The sequence below is a fragment of the Geospiza fortis genome, unplaced genomic scaffold (assembly GCF_000277835.1).
Source record: "Geospiza fortis unplaced genomic scaffold, GeoFor_1.0 scaffold301, whole genome shotgun sequence".
In the NCBI taxonomy this organism is placed as follows: domain Eukaryota; kingdom Metazoa; phylum Chordata; class Aves; order Passeriformes; family Thraupidae; genus Geospiza; species Geospiza fortis.
Window position 1 is genome coordinate 883,302 of NW_005054490.1, and position 21,427 is coordinate 904,728.

The window sequence follows — 21,427 nt, forward strand, 5'->3', positions numbered from 1 at the left end:
CTTAAAATCAGTGTGAATTGAGATGTTGTGGATATAAACTACAACTCAAGAGCACAGCTACAATTCACTGCATAAGTGAATTCATATTTACAACCATGTTTAAATGACTAATATTAATAAAAAAGTTTTATCTTTTTGAAAGGCTTTGACAAACACACTTTAAAAAGGGATTTTATAGAAAAAAAATACTTAAGGAAGTGTTTAATCCAACCTCATACCCTGTAATTGTCTTCATTAATATTTGAGAGTCCATTTTTGATGCAGCAGCTAGCTCACAATAACTCACAATGTCTTTCAGAGGAAGAATCACAAATTATTGACATATGCTGTCACAGATACACACATTACACAAGACACCTTTTTCCTCAAATAGTAGAATGCAACCCTCTGTCTCTAAAACACCTATATCTGTCTGGCTTTCAGGACACTCAATTAGAATAGAAAGAGATATCAGAGACCACTCAATTCATATATTGTAACAATCAGGTTTAAAACAAAAAAAAACCCAAGAAATCAGAATAGAAAATCAACTCTATGAGTCTGGGCTAGACAGTTTCCTAAAAATTTCCCTTATAAAAAACCAGTAGCATTCAAGGTCAAAAAGCATTTGCAGTTTCTACTCATGCAAGCTAGTTATTGGGGTCTTTTCCTATGCTTTTCTGTTTTAAACATATTAAAGTAAAATATTTCCATACTCATTAAGCATTGTCCAGATGCTGATATCTTCATTCACATGTGAGGTACAGACCAATGTTCTAAAAGAATTCCAGCAGCACTCAGATTCATGGACAACAGTGTGACTTGAAATGAATGTGGATACACATTCACAAAAATCCACCCTATGAATGATCTTCAGCCTTTTTTTTGTTCTCTTCTAATTTTGCTGTTGAAAGAAAAATCCATAAGCACACCCTTCATTTAAGCTATGATAAATGTACCATGCCATCTCCAAAAGGGGCAGATCAGAGACTTAAAATGGTTCTATATGGAGAAGCTTACTCAAAACAGATTTTTAAGGGTCTTTTTTTCTCAGAATAGCAAATTTAAGTAATCTTCATTTGTGTCACTCTGTATGCAAAAAGGCATGTATACAATTGCTTTTAGATAAATCTCTGTGAAAATTATGGGGGAGTGAATCATTAAATAGAGGCAGATGAGGAGACTATTTTGAATTTTTTTCTTTAATGCTTATAGCTAGTGGGCTTTAGTATGCAGCAGGTGTTTTGTTACCTTCCCCAGATAATCAGTAAATTCCCTGCATTGTGTATCTGTCACCTTTGCCATGACTCTTTCAGTGTCTGTTGTTATTTCATAGAATCTGGGGGTCTTCAGTGTAGCTTAGTCTCCTGACATCTATATTACAACTTCTTACCATCACATCTATTCTTCCAGTTTTCAAAAACATGGAAGTCAGACCTTTTATTTCAATACTATTCCCTTTAGGATATTTAATATGTTTTTTCTTAGAAAGGTGAGGCATTTACTGGTGAAGTTTAGTGCATCATTTTGGTTTGAGGTTTATTTTAGTATTTTTAATGCTTCAAAACTTCTGTGAGATTCTAACTAAAGGTATATTTTTTATTCTAGCAAAAGAAGCCATGCAAAGCTAGAAGAACAGCAGTGCTAAGTGCTCATACATGCTGGGGTGCTGAGGAGTAAGGGAGGAATTACAGTCCCTTGCAGGGGAGAAGAGGCTTTTCATCTTCACCTCTCAACACATTCAGGTGAGAAGTGCCCAGAGTCAATGTTCCAAGACCCAGGAAGTTGTGAACAACCTGCCCTAACACCAACCCTAACCCAGGGTGGGGCAGTAGGTCGCCTACAACTCAAGCCAGTCTAGGATTCAGTTTCTTGCTCCCAAAGATACTATTCCTCAAATCCTGAAATCTTATCCCTGACCTACTTTGTCCTATAGGTCTTTCACCTTTCCCAGGCTAGGGCCTCTTTCAGCCCAAAGTGTCTCCCACACTAACTTACTGCCTTCATTTTCACCAGACAAGTCTATTCACTCCATCTCAAAACCCTCATGTTTATCTTTATTCCACACCAAATAGTTTCATTATTCTGTAGTTAATTCTTTTAAATTTTAATTTAATGTTGTAGTCTTCTAATTCTAAAAGGAGAGGTAGCATAAGTGTATGTGTGTGTTTGTGTGTGTGTGTGTGTTCAATTGGGAACAATTGGCACTTTTTCTGGATGCAGAAAAGAGAAGGCATCAATCAGCCTTCTTATGAGAAATTACTGACTTTCAGGTTTCACAGGAGTCACAGTGATTATTTGCTACTCAATAATGTCACTATTTACACCAAAATCAAACCTGTCTTGGTAAAGCTTTGGGAGAAAGGTGACTAAATGTTTTATTGCAAAGCAAGGATCAGGAACTGACTCACAAATGGATGATGGGAGCCTGGACTTCTGCACAGCCATTTTCTCCTACAGAATATTCCCTTAGCTTCAAGAGAGTTATAAAATGAAAAAAAACCCGAACAAAACAAAAACCCAAACAAACAAACAAACAAACAGCAAAAAACCCACCATAGTCTGGCTTAAGTAGAAATAAAGACAATGTGTGTCAAATATTCAGTCATGTAGGAGTTTCGATTTTTTGGACCATACCTTATTTTTCAACAACTGTGGTTTTCTTTTTCTTATGGAAAAGTCATGAAAGGCTTAAAAAGGAAAAAGTAATAGAGTCTGAAGTATTACTGCTCAGCAAATAGATCCTTCTCAATTCTGAATCCTGAGATGAAGCACTATACAATCGATTTTCTAATACTCAAAACTGAAACATAACTACTTATTGAAAGACACATTGAGACATTATTTATAATGAGATGACATCTTTTCATTGAAAAAATCTTGTAACATTGTAAAATCTTATATTTTTATATATTTTATATATTTTCCTTTTTCACAGAAAAAATCACCTATTTTTAAAGATTAATGTTTTTATATGGTATGTATTTTCTATTAAAAACATTTCTAGATTTCTATTAAAAACTAGATTAATTCTATTAAAAACTATTTTTAATAGTTAAAACTAGTTAAAATAGTAAAACTATTAAAACTAGTTAAAATAGTAAAACTATAAAATAGTTAAAACTATTTTAATTATATTAAAAACTAGCTTAAATCTATTAAAAATAGATTTCTATTAAAAACTATTTTCAATAACCAAGTAGTTGTATTAGGCCTGGATAAAGGGCAAAATCATTAACTATTCATAATTGTATTTTTAAATAGAATCACTAAATATAAATGTATAAAAGTATAAAGTAAACAATGGAGAAAATGAGAAATATTTACACAAAGGCTATTTATTCCTACTAAAAAATATTGACATGGAACTTTTTGCAGCTTTTTCTATTGTTTCAACCAATCATATCACAAGAAGAAATCTTCTAATCCATATCTCAATAATTTTGCTAAAATAAACTGCAGCAAATGGCAAGGTCAGACTAAATATCCATCTGAATATTCTTAATGCTGATCCTATAGCAGCTTATGCAACCCTATAGCAGCTTATGTTTAATAATAAAATCCAGGTTTATTTAAAATCCATGTATGTTTAATAATAAAATCCAAATTTATTTCTTTTTTCTAGAAGTGATTACATTCCCTGGATCTTCAGTGGGAAAGTGGAGACTAAAACATCAAAGCAGAAAGAAAAAAGTCTAGAAATACTTAGCAAGTGTGATGCTATGTCTGATCCAATCCAGTCTGAATAATAGAGGCTTTTATTTCAAGCTTCAGCCTTTGCAGACATGTCTTCTGCAAATGTTTTTCATACACATTTTTCTAATAATGAGGAGTTAACAAAAGAACATGGATTAACCAAAGTGATTTTTAAAGTATTTTCATACATTCTTGAGTGTACTCCTTAGAGAAAAGAAAAGAACTGAAGTGGTAATGTTTTAGTCTGTAATGTTTGCTGATAATTTTTCAGAATGCAGTTTGCCACTGGCAAATTTTTTCTATTACTTCTTAAGTAATCAGTAGATGTACTTTCTGGAGTCATTCAAGTGGCTTACAATTTTTAAAATAGCAAGAAATTGTTTCTTGCATTTCATATTTTTCAAGGGGAAGATAATCTCCAAATCAAGTGTATATTATGATATCCAAGTTTTTGGATATTCATCCTCCCAAAATCATGAGTTTTGTAAGAAGCTGTCTCACATTCAGTATTCTCCTTCAATAAGTAAAAGGGCTATTTATGTTTTGTAGAAGGCTCAAATCATGAAAATATATTCATTTCTACCTAATTCTGATTTATGGTTCTAACAGTTCCACTTTGTTTCTCACTGAGTTGCTTTACAGCTTTGTGTGTCATCAACAGAGCAAAGATTTTCCTGGCACCATCAAACTTTGCCATCTTTTGAGCCCCTCTCTTCATTTTTGACAAAAATATCTTCTTTCAATAAATTAATCTAGAAATATTTATGATTTCTACCATATATCTGTCATCTCCATTCATATGCAGTGGGACACAGTTCTAATGTCGATATTAAGTTTACAATTTTCTTTCATTTAGGTAAACAAAATTTTGCATTACTATTTGAATAAAGTTCTAAACAGAAATTCTTACATGCAATCTCTAGTAAGTTATCTGAATCCCTGACATAAGATACTGGAAAATTCATCTTCCCTTTTTTAAAGTACAAGAGGAAAACATCTCAAGCTTTATCTGCTTTCAAGGGAAGGATGAAATGTTTTTGAGAAGACAAGTAGAGATATCAAGGAAAGTAAATATAATTCAAATCCTTTAAATTACTAAACCATCATTTTAAATACCAAATAATTTTCTAACTAAGGCATTTTTTTTCTCTTTTGCTAAAATTAAAGCTAGCTGAAACTACAATGGTACTACAATTTACAACCATGGCTGGATCATTAGGCAAAAAGATTGCCTTGATGATTTCTTACAAGCATTGAAATGGTCCCCAATTACTCCTAGAACCTGTTTTATTCTACCTAAATGAGTCAATTTTTTTAAAAATCTGCTACTACTTTTTTTTTCCTGAACATTAAGTATCTGGTTATGGAAGCAGTTGAGACATCAGTGCCTTTCAAATGGTGCAATTGGTCATCTAGAATACATTCAGATGAGAGGTATCTATTACATGTGCTTGTGGAGATTAAAATCCTTGTCTGCTAGAGTCCATTTTTGGAATTGAATCACACAGTTAAAGAACAAACAAAACCTGGCATTTCTCAGACTACTTTTTTAAAAACATAAATGTTCAAAACACCAAACTCATAAATTATACAATTGCATGTTTTTGTCTATTACGTCTTAAGTAATCAGTAGATGTACTTTTTAGATTCATTTCTTTACAGCAAATCTGATCCACTAAAAAGTTATATTAAGGAGTTATACCACATGCAGTGGATGTTCCCCCAGTAATCCATTTTTGTTCTATTAAACACTATTTTTTGAATAAACAATATCCCCTGAAATAAAAGGAGCGAAATTCATCAGCAAAACTATTTTTCATTTAATTAAAAGTTCAAACCTTCCATTAAAGCTGATTTTTGCTATATCATATAGTACCATTAGAGGATTTTCTTGGAATAGAACCACTGAATTAGGTGCAGTTCTTTGTATTCTTGGAATAGCCTGATAACTTGGTGCTGACATGAAATTATAAATGCTTGTAAGACATAAATAATAGTCATATTCTATTTCTGCACAAATACTTCTAGCTGAAATAAAATTTACTTCTCTCTAGGTGACTTGACTCAAAGGAAATAAATTGTCCTTCCCTCAGATGTCTGTATAGTCCTCATGATTTATTCCTGTACCTGACTAGCACCTTTTTTTAATTTCTGATATCTATTAAAATAACTTAGTATTAGTTCATTCCCCTAGAAACTCTGTGTAAAGGGATGTACAGACAAGAAATGGACAAGCCTTGGCAGAAGTTTCTGTATATCTGAATTCTCCAGCTCTCACACAGGTACTCTGTATAGCCAAAAACCTGTATGGGACCAAAGGCCAAATGCACAGGCCAGGGTGCAGCTTTGACTTAAAACAAGACCTAGAGCATCACATTTCCTATCTCACAGGAAAATAATAGTGCTTTCTTCCCATTTACACCTTCATGGGTTCTAAAACTGTTTAAGACCCAAGACCTTGGATCCAGCAGCTGCTACCAAGCAAGAAGAGTTTGGCTGATGTCCTGCTGACAGAGAACAAAAGGCGCTCAGTACACAGAGAGAATGTGCAGGCAAAGAACCATCACAGACATACCTGGGCATCCCAACAGCTTTCAAGTTCAGAGTTCTTACAGTCCCTGTAATTGTTTTCCAGCAGAACAAACCTTTTGCTTTTTGAAGAAATGAAAGGGAGAAAAGCATTCCAGGAGAAAATTTGCAGGGATAGTTTCTGCTTTACATTTTTCTTTCAATTTTTCTTCCAATTTTTCTCCACAACAGGGAAGAGCTGTCCCCATATTTCCCATATATCTCAGACCTGAAAGAAGAAAATCACTAATGTTGTTGTCTCATTGTTTTTTCATTATCATCAGGGAAAATTTTAGTTGAGCACGATACACTTCAAGTTATGTAATTATAGCAATTCTACCTTCCTAAATCCACTACATCCTTCAGTGTGCTGCTTAGATCTTCTAAGGTGGATAAGTGCATTTACTGATTTTAGGTATATTCACTATTATTTGCAATCACGGAAATTGCACAATTGTAGTCAATTTTAAAACAGAAAAAATGAGCAACTATTTAGTAATACTACATGTTTATATTAGAAGTTTATTGTGGAATTTTATTCACTGCAGTACTAAGAAGAGTGGAAATAAATGACATAGCACAAACAGAATGAATGTTGCAAAACAGATGTTCAACAAGTCTCTGTCTAGCTTTATTTTTTGCCATAACAATCATAGAATTCACAACAGGTATGAAGCTTTTTCAATAACAGGATCCCTCTTGTGCATGAAATAACTCTTTAATGTAGCTATTACTCAACAACATTGTTATATATTTAAGGATAGGTGAATCATCTCATTGCTGCTCTTTGTTTGGCATCATTTTTTTGATTATAGTCCAAGTTGCATGTCAGATAATACATCAAGAAAATTCTCATTCTAATATTCCTGCAAAAGCTGCATTAGGTTTTAGTTCAAATGAAATCCAATGGATTTACCTGGACTAGTTCCAACAGTGCTTTTGCATTTGTCTGATCTTAAGTTAGTGCAGAATCTAGACAAGTTAGCCTTTAATTTGCTTCAGATAATCATAGTCAATTCATCTGTAAGTACCCAGCAATCCCACAGGAGGTGGTTGTCATTCTTAAGACCTCAAAGAAAAGGATAAATGGAATATGAAATGAATGTGTAATGAAATGTTTAATACTCTGACTTATAACAAAAGAAGAAAGAATCAAAGTTTTAGTTCCCAAAATCTCTGCTCTAACCAGAAGCCATGAGGTAAGAAAACCCCACACCCTTGGTATAAGCATAGCAAGTCTTAATGGGATACAGAGATGCCCTAGAAGAAATAAAAAGGAGAGAAATACAGACCAACAACCAGACCAGTACATTGAGTCCCACTACTGAGCAAATACAGGCTGAAATAAATGTGTTTCTATCTAACTTTCTAAAGCAACAGTTCTTTGAAAAGCAATAACATCCTTCTGAATACTAGTAAGATAGGAGTCAGGCTCACAGTTTATCAACAATCCAACAGTGCCATCTATCAGATTTCATTAGCATTATATTTTTCCATATGGCAACATGTGTTATTTTCTAATGCTAAACAATTTCCAGATTTGAACTACAAAAAGGGTACAGAAGACTGTTTATTTATACATTTAATTAATGCATACAGAGTTCTAGGTAATCATAAAGCTATCAGGGTGGAGAGTGGGAAGGAAAAAAAGGAAAGCTTATCTTTTAAAAATGCTACAGCTATTTACAAGATAGCAATTGGTTACATTCTTTTTCAGCAAATTGGTTATCCTTTCTTCTCATGTGGTTGTCAACTGATTTTAGAAGTTGAAATCCTCTCTGAAACTTACCACCTAACAGGCTTACAAATACAGTCTGTGCCATCTAAAATAATGAAATAAGACACAGATCAATGAGCACAATTTTTTAAAGTTAGTATTTGAAAAATAACCATTAGCAAAAAATGTGTCATTTCTTCTCCTAAAAAGTCATCAGGCAGGATAAATATAAAAAGCTAACCTACTTTAAAATTCCCCAAACTCATGCTGAATGCAATTAGAACTTCAGAAGTACAAGACCTCTACGTTGTAGCCGACTTTCAATTTAACATGAAAGTTTCAGTTTCTTCTTCCTTCGATGAATTAAACTGCTTTGTGCAAACTTAAAATAATTCAAATAAAGGAAACGTTCATGTGAGTCAGAGGACAGGCAATACTCTCAAGATAGAAGGTGCAGGTAGGGAAAAATTCATGTCATCTGTACAATTAAATAAAACTGTGACTTCTTAAGATACATCAGGGAACAAAGCAATGGCATTTTTCAGAATTCAAGTGGAACTGCTTTCTCTTAAACCAGACTTGGAACAGACTAGTTGTCACTGGGGAGTAGTAAACATGAAAGAATATAAAAATCACGTTTCCAATAGGCACATAAGTTCTCTGGTGCTCAAGGGGAAAGCGAGTAGATTCCACTCCTCTATGCTGTATCTACAGAACTTGCAATTAGTTGCAACTGTAAAGTATTGTGCAAGGATGTTGCTATTCCCAGACCAGTAAGTAGTACAGGTCTATCACAAACCAATATGCAGATTTAAGTCATTCTATGATAAAATTAGATGTTTCTGGTCTTGAATTTATGTGATGAGTTTTACTCCAGACCACAGCTATCTGTGAGAAAATCAGATTAAATATTACTTGACAAATTCTATGAAATTCATTACATAAGTTATTCAGTAATATTTTTCTTACTTTTGCCAAATGTATAGAAATAGTAGGACAATTAGTAAATTATTCAGATATATATTAATTTCTCTTCCAGGACACTGGCTTTGAAACATTCTATAATGTATGTGAAATATGATATTCTTTAAGCAAAATACAGTAAGTTATTTGTTAATACAACCAATGTCTGAAATTTTTGATCATTTGTGTCTGTTTAAATTGACAATACTATAAAGCAGATTCCTGTGTCTCAAAATGTCAAGATTATCATAACAGAAATCCTTTTTTTTTTTTTGCAATAAGTAGGAAAATTAATTCAGTTATATATTAAGTAAATAATTATGTCTTCTGTTCTTTTCTGGACAACTTCAGTAGGAAGATTTGTCTTGAATAGCATGCTGGTTGGCCTTGACTTGGACACCTAATTTTCCAGCATCTAAACTTGGATGAGACAAATTTCATCAGATACTTTGAAATCATTGAACTGCCCAAACTTACAGTTAAATCTATGGTTTTCGTCATGAATAATCTAATAATATTTTTTAAATCCACATGAAGTGAAATTTTCAAAAACCCACAGTATTTGCATAACTCTGCCTCCATTAAAGTCAAAGGAAGTTTTTACACTGACTTGAAGGGAGTACTAAAGAAGCAGAAGAGGGATGATCAAAAGCATTTGATATGGAAAACCTGACAGCAATAGCTCAGGACTAAGTGCTTTAAAAACTCTTGCCCCAAACTCAAATGCATTCTTAACTATTTCCATGCATTTACAAAGTATGAAAGCGAGTTTCATAAATAAAACTACAGTGGATCCATATGTTTACTTGAAGCTATTTGGGGGAGGAATAAACTAAATAAGAATTCAGTGTTTTCTTTTTCGCCAAGAGCAATGCCTATTCAAAAAACTATTTCTTAGTACAAGTCTTAAAACCTCCCTCAACATTATATTTCACTGTCTTAGCTGATATGAGAGCTTAAATCTTGTGGACTAAATGCAGGCAATAGATGTGCTATAAGGATAGTTTAATATCACACTGAGCCTGTATTTAGAGTAGAGAGGAATATATCAATTGCCTCTTGTGCAGATTATTTCTTCTGATTAAAGACTAGTGTATCTGAGATGAAGGACAACAAGGTCACAGAAGTTATTTTAGATCCAACAAATATATTTTGATCAGAAACATTTTCCACTTTATCTAGAAACGTTTATGATTTCTAGCATATATTATTGTCATATCTACCCTATTCCATCATATGACATCCTATTATAATGAGCATGAATTCTGTCATCTTAGGGGAGACCACAATATGGGCATTCAAACTCTACCCTTACAATTCCTCTATGCAAATTTAGCATAATGGTCATGTATCTAGCTGCAGTATACAGCCAAAATTGACCTTCTATGTTAGCTGTCTTCAGAAAAAAAAACAGCAAAACAAAACCAAATTTTAAAAAAAATAGTTCTGCAGCAGTAATTGATAAAAAGAGAGTACTGTTTTAAATGAGCTAAATGAAAAATTCCTCTGCAAATGCAAATATACAACAACTACAGTTCTAGCAGTGGTGCAGCAGTCGTCTGTTTATAACCAAACACATTGATATTCAATAAACAGTGCTGCATAAATTTCATCTCCCTGTGGGGAAAATTCAAACTTATTTTATTATTCCATTGGAATATATTAAATGAGAAAAAAATGAAGATAAACTGCAGTTGACCCTAGGCATTACAAATGCCATTAAGGCTCCCGCTCTGTTAGGCCCATCTGTTGCTTTTCAGGCCAGCTATTCATTAACCTTATTAGCACCAGCCCCCATAGCCTTGAGTTGACATTTCCCCGGTTAATATGGAAAGCCCATTTCCTAGCACACATGAACAGGCTGATTAAAGAATTTTTATGAATTTTCTAATAGATGCAGTAAGATACAGAAACAACAGATCTGTTTTTTCCAAATCAAATACAAAATTCCCTTCTGCAGGCTTCTAGGGTACTGCAGTGTTCTAATATATTAATATGTAGCTTTGCACAGTTACTGTCCTAATCAAATCAGCAGAAAATCAGTCTTCTTGGCATCAGTAATAATCTCTATCTGTTGCAGCAATATAAATCCAACTGGTATAACATCAAATTTTGTACTAGATTTACTGATGAGCCAAAAAAACAACAGCAAATGTATTCATTCCACTGATACACCCAGCAGCTTAAATTGATGTGAATACATAAACTGTTTATCATGTTTAACCCATTCATATGAAGTCACAGTAAGGTGAATTGTTTAGTATTTAATCTCAGTGCCTTTTCATGCTGGGCATTCATGCAAATTTTTTATCCACGCAGAGAATATTGTGAGCAATTAAATTTGCAGAATTAGTTTAGAGGAAATGCTTTTCTGTCTCCATTTTGGATTAGGTGTTGCAAGCATAAACAAAATTCTGTATATTTCTCAACCTGCACAAAATAGAACAAACATTTCAGAAAGTAAACTATATTAATTCCTCTCACATCATAGATTTGATGGCAACAGCTGACATAATTTCACACTCTAAAAGGAAAAATGAATTCTTCTGTCGAGGTTTTTTTCAATTTTTTTTTCAGAAAAGTCTAAGAGTAAAACTAAACAAACTAATGGGTTAAACTAGAAAGGGACAGTACAGCAGCCTTTCTCAGCATCCCTTTGGCACTTCTGATTCTTCTTGTATCTGTGGCAATAAAAGGTAATTTCCAGATAATTTTTCTCCCATAAGTGGAATGCCAAGATAATTTATAGAGATGCCCTATTCTTCCTGACCAATTTATTTAGTTAGGAGTAAGCCTTTAAAGATTTTAAGGCTAGAATTAAGACTGTCCTTCTTAAAAACATCCAATTCAGCAATTCAATTAATTAAAAATAAGATCTGACCTACAGAAGGAACTACAATTACTATAGATAGAATGTATTGGAAAACATACAGCTGCCCAAATCTCTTTTAGTGCAAGGATCTATTCATCAAGTATTCTCCCTCTGTTAATCATTGTGTGTCCTTTCTTGTAAAGTTATCTGTCTCTCCCATACCTGTTCTAAGCCAGTGTAAGACATAGCCTTTCTTTTCACATCTGAGTCTTTTTCAACTACCAGCAGCCCAGCACTAGTTTATAGGTAAAACAAAAATAATAACAGTCATAAATGGTTCTGGTATTAATCAGAAGCTAGTGAAACCAATGCAAAGACTCGCAGAAACTGTGTGTGGTTTTGGAGAGTGTGGAGTCCACTGAGGCTCTTGCATAATGGTGTGTGTCACTGATAATGTTACCTACTCCTCCTCACGTTGTCATCACTGGGATAATCTCTTTCAGCTCAGTGTCTTGACTTTTGCACGCCTGAGGTCTGAGCCTGCGTCTTTATTCCCTCAAAGAAATCCTGACATTTACAAGGGTCAAGTAACCAAAATTTCATGTCATGGAAGCTATTTAAAAGATGGAGCTAATACAAATATAAAAAAGCAGCATCTGCTGGAATTTCTACCAAAAATGGATAATTCTGAAATATGCAATTCAAGCCTTATAAGCACCTCAAAGTTTGGATGCCTATCTGAAAGTTTTTGACTAAAAATCTGAATGACTTACAGCTGCTTGGTTTTGCTGGGAAGTTCAAGAAAATAATCTGCTTCTTGAGGCATAGTTAATAGATACAGCTGAAGACACTAAAAGATAATAATGAAGTAAAAGATCTGAAAAAAACCAAAAAGAAAAATGGATAAATTCTTCAGACCTCAGAAACATATTTGACCCAGGACATAGGTTAGGAAATTGACTCATTTATACATTTTATTTATGTCATCACTTGTAGTTGTTCATATTACTTCATTTTTTCATTTTGAAAAAACCCCAACCCTATAGCATGTTAAGAACTGCTTAGCATTTCAGTGAGACCCAGAGGGGGATGAAAAGAACAGAGAACAGGTCTGTCTGTTCCTCTGCCTTCATTCCTCTGCAGTGTGCTGAGAAACAAGCTGAAGCTCTGTAAAACAGAAAGCTTTCCTAGTTCTGGTGCAACAGATGTTTTCACAAATGCTTTGACTCCCAGAGAAGCAAGGCTGGAGAAAACTACATAAGTTTCCTCATCCTAACAGAACAGCACACTACCTGGCAATCATGAAGCAGCTTTTATGTGAGATTTCATATAAAAATATAAAGTACCAAAAAAAGAAGTTTCACACCTAGGAGACTACTGGGTTTTTTTTTTTCCATGTAATGATTCCTTTTTTTTCCTGCATATGCAGCTTTTCCAGCTTCTGTGGATGTGACAGTACATTTATCCATTTTCTGGCTTAAAATTTGTGCTTTGCCTTAACTTGCATAGTGCTGCCTCATAATTCGGTTCCTAATTCAGAACAAGGTTTCTTTTACAGAGTCCTGTATACACAGAAGAAAAGGCTCTGTACCTTATCCCTTATAACTGAATAAAGATAAAATATATAAAGTGTGAGAAAAATAGATACTCTTATTCCTGATTTTAGATAGAATTTTCTTTTTTTCTTTTCTGTGGTTCTTTGTTCCCCACCACAATAAGGCCTAGCCCAAAATTCTGAAAAAGCAATTCTAGTTACTACTGTTAAGAATTATCTAAGTGTGTATTAAAGAAGATATTAAATGGCATTTTTTTCCTAGACAACTAGAATAATAAGTAATCTGCCAACTTCTTTCAGCAAATGAAATAAAAGCAGAGATCTTTATTCCATTTCAAAACAATTGTTCAGAGTTTTGACTCTACTGGAATGTAAGTGTTTTTTTAGAGTATTTGAAGTTCATATCTAACCCAGCAGAATTTAATACATATTTCTTAAATAATCTATTTGAATGCATATTACTCAAATACCAAAAAATCTCATTCAGTCTAGGAAGAGAGCATGTCTCAGTCTTAGAGGAATTGAAGAGATGGACTGTCAAGGTTTTAAATGTGCAGGTAGCAGGTGAGTTTGTAGTGCTGATAGCAAAAAAGCAACCCAATAACAACCATAAAGCCCTCCTTGTGAGCTAAGTTATGTAAATTGAAGAATGCCCTTACTGGCAGCAGGTATATTATTTCAAAGAAGACAGACAACTGTGTTAATCTCCCTTCTGCTTAATCCCTGTCTCTCCACAAATCATCACGTTGACAGTTTAAACAGATTTAGATGTGACTGAAATCAAGAAGAGGAGATAGTCTCAGGATGCTGAGGCTGATGCAGGCCTCCAAGAGGTAATTTTGTTTGTGGTAGAGAGAGAACACAGGAGAGAGAGTAAATCTAACAAATCTAACAAAGCAGCCTTCTGGCCCAGCCCTAAGGATCAAATCCAATTCCACCAAGATACACATTAAGCCCTGTCTATCACAGCTTTGCCCTTGAAAAGACAAATAATGATGAGATTCACCTTGTTGTGCTTGTCCCTGGAGAGAGGAGACAGAAGACATTTAAGGAATCTGCTCTGTTGCTTATTTCAAATGCCTTTTATTATTTAATTCTTAGTACCTTAGAGGAGGGGTGAAAAAAATAGTTAACTCCGTTAGTTTAACCACTTGCTGTCCCTTCAGTAAGAAGCAATAATCACTAGAATAATACAAACAATCAAGAATCGAGTAAACGGTGGTCAGTGGAACAGTGGCTCATGTGTTATGCATCTTGACCACATTATTTGTTGCAAAATGCATAGTTTTATATTTCCTCTTTTAAGTGAAAAGGACCAATTTCTACTTACTGCTCTGCTGAAAATCATTGTGGAAAACATTTTCAAAAGACTGCTCTGAACTTTTTAATTTAATAATTTTCTGATAGTATGAAAGTTAGATTCCCATATATTCTTCCTGTGCCTGGGCTGTGTCAAAACCAATCCTTTAACACTATTTTCCAGTACTTAACAGTCAAGTTTTAGATGAAAGAATCCTTTTTCAATAAGATTTACCAGCATGCCACTCTTGAAGTTTTTAAACAAAAATTCTATCATTTAATCACTTTAGTGTTAACTTTTATCTGATCAAATTAACATTTGCTAAAATAACAAAAATTGTCTTTGGAATAATCTTCAATGCAAAGAAAATTATAATTACCTGGGTGGTCTGAATGATCACAGCCTGCAATACTGTGTCTTAGAAGAAAACCAGAAAATTAATTAGCTAATATTAGTGATACTCTTTGAAGATGAATAGCTATATGAAAGTGCTGAGAATTATTACAGTTGTTAGACAGCACAATAAGCTGCTAGCCACAATATTAAAATTGCAGTAGTTTAACTGAGCTAAAGGGGATGCCACTGTTTGCAATTCCTTGGGGCAGCTCCCCAGAGTTTAGATGGGTTGAGGGGAAAGCAAAACAAAATCTGGGCAGATCATAACTGTGCAAGATTGCAGGACCTTTTGTGAATGACCAAGAGTTCAGACTTCTGCACTGAGAGTGGCCAGGAGCCATTCTTCAGCTTTTGCAAGAGCAAAATCCTCTCTGTCCCCTTATCTCAACAGGTACTGCTTCCCTTCTTGCTCCTTGCTCTGGGGTCTCTCCTGCCTGAAGAAAGGCCCACAGAGGGCAAAGGTGGGTTTATCTCACCATATGGGAAATGGAGCTTGGGCTTTTATTCTCTTTGGAACATTTATAGTCTCCTCTGAAACCTTTCTAATCAACTTCAGTTGAAACTATTTCTGAGAAGGACTTCTGTGTTTGGCAAATTAGCTTTTAACAACAAAGAAAGACTTCCACAAAATGACTCTGACCTATTCTAGATGCAGAAGTTCACTCCCTGGACCACCAAGGTGCCTAATTTGGAAGACACTGCCTCCTCACTGGCAATTATTATGCTGTATTTTAGCATTTTTATCTGTTGGTAGCCATTCATTCATTGTGTCCTTTTGAATACATTACCGTGTCATTCAAACATGGCCATGCGTGGCAATTGCCACTTAGAGATTTTTTTATGAGGTTTAAATTGAGTTTACAACACCTGCTGTAAATTTCATTCTCAACCAGGTTTCTTTACTTCATGAAATATAATTTCTTAAATGCTTTTAGATCATAGGGAAGAAAGAACAAAGTATAAGATGCAATATTCAAATTATGTATAATAATATTAGTATATAATTCAGTTGAGAATGAATTGACAAATTTAGATTCCCCTTCTACACTGTGCACCACCTTTCCTGGAACTATTCATAATTCAGGAATATTAGAAGAGTCTTTAAATATGGTATTTTACGGACTGTTGAATATCCCTAACTTAAACCATACATATTCTTAAGGAGCTCAAAGATGCTACATAATGAAATTTCTATTCATTGATTGCTTAATTTTCATGAAGATTTGCTTGTGTCTGCAAAATCAGAAATAAGTTTTTGTTACTTTCTCATCACTTTTAAAATTTGCTTCAGGAAAGCACATTGTTACTTCAGGAAAGCATACTTTCCCTGGACACATGCCACAATACGCTAACCCTATTCTGCAGGGGTAAAGAAATTCCCAATGGCAAGTTAAAATTCTTTGCCACAGCCACCTTGAACTTTTATGTTTTCTTTTTCTATGTGCATAATTAATCAACGTTTCTATTTTTTAAATTGGATTTCTTTCAAAAAGTATGAAAGATGTGAATCATTGTGCTCATGTGTTTAGTGGCCCAATGCCACTTCAGTCATTACACACATGAATGGCATTAAAATCAGCAGTGAGCGAAAATGCAGATCCCTTAAAATAAAAAAAAATCACCTTGGCAAGAGAACTGGGTTTTGCAAAGATCTAGAAAATGAAGTGATAATTAAATGCAGTAAGAGAAATAGTCTCAAAGTTAATTAAATAGTCAAAAACACTGAAGAAAGCTGTGCCAGCTCTATTGCTCTCAACTATTTCTCTAAAGGAATTGTCTCTGCACTGCACTGGGGAATGTTTAAGGCTTGTGGCCACTTTAGATTGCCTAAATGAAACCTCTTTAGAGACTGAAGAACAGAGAGGGGGATGTCTGCAGTGGCTGAGCCATCATGAGTATTATAGTACCAAACAGCTCCACCTCAGAGTGGCACAATTAGACAAGAATGCCCTCTTAGGGTCATTAGCCCTCCTAGTGCCCAGATGCCACGTTAGTAACTGGGTGCCAGGTGTGAAAAGATTAATAATGCATCCTTCAAAATACAGATAACATAGGATCTGTCTCTGTCTGCAAAAGCACAGAACCACCACAAAATCTGAGCAGTTTGTGCTGTTTGTGCTCTTTGTTTGCACTGCCTGCTCAGCCCTGAAAATCAGCCTTCATGCAGATGAGCGCCAGGGTGTGACAGAGGGAGGTGTGTGCTAAGTGTTATCTGGCGATGCAGTCAGGCCCATTTCGTGTTGCATTGAGAGATTTTGAATTATTCTGCTGATCTTTATGATAGGCTAACAAAGTACTGCATTCACTGAGGAAGGAGGATGAGAAGGGAGTAGCTCCAGACCTGGGTAATCCAAAATGTTACTGTATTCCATGACTACCTGTACCCCAAATTGTTACCATCTATTAAGACCTGGCAGCCAGAAACAGAACCATGATGTCAGCAAAGGGGTGCTGCTCTTTTAAGGTTGGTGTTGCTCAGGCAGGAGCTCTCTTGCCTCACCCTCCCATTCCTGCCAGGAGAGCTGAGGCAGTGAGCACACGGCAGACAAGCAGCCACAGCACCATGCCAAGGAAAATGGAACATCCCTGCTCCATGCAACCACCCCAGCTCACCAGCAGGGTCAAAGTGGGAGGGCAGGGAGTCCCAGTCACTGCAAGCAGCTGCAGGCTGCTTTTGCCAAGGAGAAGGTGAAGTCCCTCCACAGGTTCCACCTACTAACACAGTTCAGCCACCAGAGAGTTAAGGGGCACATTTGGCTGGTTTTGGACTCCAGGTTTTCTTTTTGTTTTGTCCTTGTTCCCCGTTGGTTGTTATCTGGGGAGAAGAATGAGTTTTTGTAATTGCAGAGGTTCGCTGGCCATGTTGTTTTCTCTCTTTGTTCTCTCCGCCCATACACAGTGGCCTGTGGAGGGCATCATCTTGGGCGGAGGGGTTATCCACCACTTTTTTCTTTGTTCCAAGTCCATGAGATTCAAGAGCTTTGTAGCTGGTGTTTATCACTTTTATTTTTTCACCTGTTGTTCCATTTTTTACTAAACTGTTATTTTTTTACCTATATCTTCTCATATTTATCTCTCCTTATTGGTGAAAATGGAGTGGTTAAAAAAAGTGGAGGTAACTCATTTGGGAGTGTCCACCCCCTTAAATTGTCTTTATTGTTTTTATTGTTTCAGTGCACCCTGTATTTAAGCATTTTAAATACCCTTCTTGAACTAAAAGTAATCATCTTTCTGGTTTTTTCCCTATTCTTTAGTTTCTAAATTTTATTTCTCTGTTCCACAATCTAGATAACACTGATGAACAAAAAGAATTGTTATCATGCTTTTCTGTCCAGTCTGATTTATTTTTTTTTTTTGGCTGAACCGTATTATGATGTTTGAATTCATTAATATCTTTGTGATTATATTTTAAGTCTTCATAAAGTAACAGAAGTAATTGCAACTGATTAGTGTGTTCTTAGACTACTCTAAGGCCTTTGACTTAACACGTTTTGCTAACAAAAACAGAGCAATAGAAAAAGAATGTGAAACCTATCAAAGGATTAAAACTGGCTGATAATTTTACAAATGGGTAAGAGCAGCTCCCACCTTCAAGAATCCACCTCACCTGCTAGTTTGATTTCCTTGGTTCTTTCTGTAGGTATCGGAGAGAATGAAAGAGAAACTTCTTCAGAGGGAAAAATGTGATTTGCATGCTCAGAAATAGTCTTGGAAATAATTACCTCAATTCTGTTAGGAACTCTAGGAGACTGGTAACTGAGATCACTAAAGATTTGATCCCCCAAACAGAGAAGGTAAAATAAATATCATTATTTGCACAAAAGTGGACAGCAGCTAGTGTTTTAATATATGTTGCATAATGTGTTTGTAATTGCAGAGAAGTAAGGACTTAGAGGGGACATAAAATAAGGTACTTTACTTCTAGAAGACATAACAGTGCATAAAAGACAAACAATAAGGACAAGTCACTAACACTAAGAGTAGATCACATGCTAAAATGAGCAGCAGTGCAGGCATTCAGTATGGCTTTGGGTGCTTTTTAATGGTTTTAATAGATCCAAATGTAGCCAATGCTTAAAAAAACAGAAGAATTTGTCTCTTATTTTTTATCTGAAGTCACAGGTATTAAGAGACCTGTTCAGCTAATAGCTAGTTCAACCTTCAAATGCAACAGCAAGATCAAAACCAGTCACATAAATCCTGTTTCACTAAACAGGATATTTATTTGGAATAGATAAGATATCTGTATTTCTGTGCTTGGCAGTGGTACAACACCTACAGGGATACTGTGTTGTCCAGCTTCAAGGCCTGCATTATTAGAAAAGTGTTCATAGCGTAGAAAATGTTTATACAAGTTCAATTGATCAGAAAATACCTCTCACAATACATGTCCTTCAGTAGCTAATTCATTCAGTCTTCCTTAATAAAGGGAAGGTTGGGTTGTTGCATGCCTTAAGTCTCCATACCCACATGACAAAAAGGCACTTCACAATATCAGATTCATCAGTGCAGCAGGTAATTCTGTAATGAGACCAAATAATCTAGATGAAGTAATCCAAATTCGGATCAACTGTAAAGCACTATAGACTAATAAAACATTAAAATAATTTGCTACTGATTATGGCAGACTTATCTCTGGAAACACTTTCAAGATTGGCTATTTCTCTAAATGGAACACTTTAGTTCATATGGGAATTAATTCCAAAATCTCCAATGGACTGTGTTATGCAGGAGGTCATAGCAAATGATCACAATGGTTCCTTCTGGCTTTTATGATCTATGAATCTCTGAACTTGGTTCAATAAAATAAGTACAGCTGCCTAGCTGCAGGCACACTAGATAATGGACTGAGCTTTCTCCTCACCACTGATATGTAAGCTTACATTCAAAACTCTTCAAAACTCCCAGCAAAACGTCCGCTGAAATAAATTAATATTCCTCTTGATACAGGTGGCTGGTGCGTAACACTGAAAAATCTGTGTTGATTGTGTTACGTTTAGACAATTTGGGCCTGAATTAAAAAGAAATTTAAGTACCTAGAAGAGGCAGCCTCCAGGGATGGAAAACAGTGCAGCAATGACTGGTAGTCAGTTACAAACCCAAGAAATTCATGTAACCTTTCTCTATAATCAGATGAGAGGTGTAGATACCCCAGAGAGGTAGCTCCAAATTCAAGTTAGATGTCCAGGAGAGTTGGAATGAGTGAGGTCTGAAAGTGCCTTTCTCCCTTGCTGCCACAAATGCCTTGCAAAGACTTAACAGCCAAAGTGCAGAGAACTAGGTAGGTGAAACCTGAGAATATGTGATTAAATTCTCTGTCACACTCTCAATGACTGCCTGACACTGGCATTCCAACTGAAAATACAGGAGGGTGTATTTATATATGTATATATACACACCAGTCAGAAAATTAGAGATCACTGTGATAGAAATATTTAAGAGACTGATAAGCCAGGCCAGTCTCAAATTTCAAAATGAGGATTGACTAGATTGCTGCACATGAACAACACACAGTCACAGTGGTTGCTTTGTAATCTCTATGAATCATTATCAGGACATAGTCACAACATTCAGTCCTTACCCATCACATCCTCAATTATCTGTGCCTGCAGAGTGCTGCTGAACTGACACAGTACAGTTACCTGGCTGACAGCTATGGGCCTTGACAGCCCATCTGGCCCTCTGGCAGAGATGACCACATCCAAGAGCTCTTCAATAAACATAGAATCAAAGTTATAGAATGTTGAGGGTTGGAAGAGACTGTAAAGATCATCCAGTCTCAACCACCCCCTTCATGGCAGGGACAGCTCTCCCTAGACCAGAGAGGCCTATCTTGGCCTTGAACCCTGTCAGGGCTGGGGAGGCTGCAACATCCCTGGGTGACCTGTTCCATCCTGATCTCACCACCCTCATAATGATGAGGCCTATGGCTTTAAATAGTCAACAAATATCTCTTGGGATTTCAATACACAGAAGACCTTGCAAAAGCATTAAATTGAAAGCATTTAACCTAGAATTTGCATAAAATAATAACTGCTATTTATTGTCATTTTAAGTTCTACTTCTCTATAGTCAAAATATCCATGTGAGCAAAAATAAGATATCCCTTGCACATGGAGGCAGAAATTTATTTTTAAGCTAAGTAAAATCTTAAAATTGTTTGTTTTGATAGGGACTCCTTCTTCCTCAGCTCTACCGAGGTAGATATAATTTTACCATTCCTAATAAATAACCAAGTGGTTATTTAAGCAGATGTTTCAGCCTTCTGCATTAACTGGATGGTATTGCTTTATGTTGAATCACATAAGAAAAAGCCTTCCAAATAGATAGATGGCTTCCCTGTACCAGCACAGGTGGTATTGCCAATCCATTCCTACTCACTGAAAGATCTGACTGTAGGTATGACATTCCTTCTAGATACAGTTTGCTTGTTGGCAATTA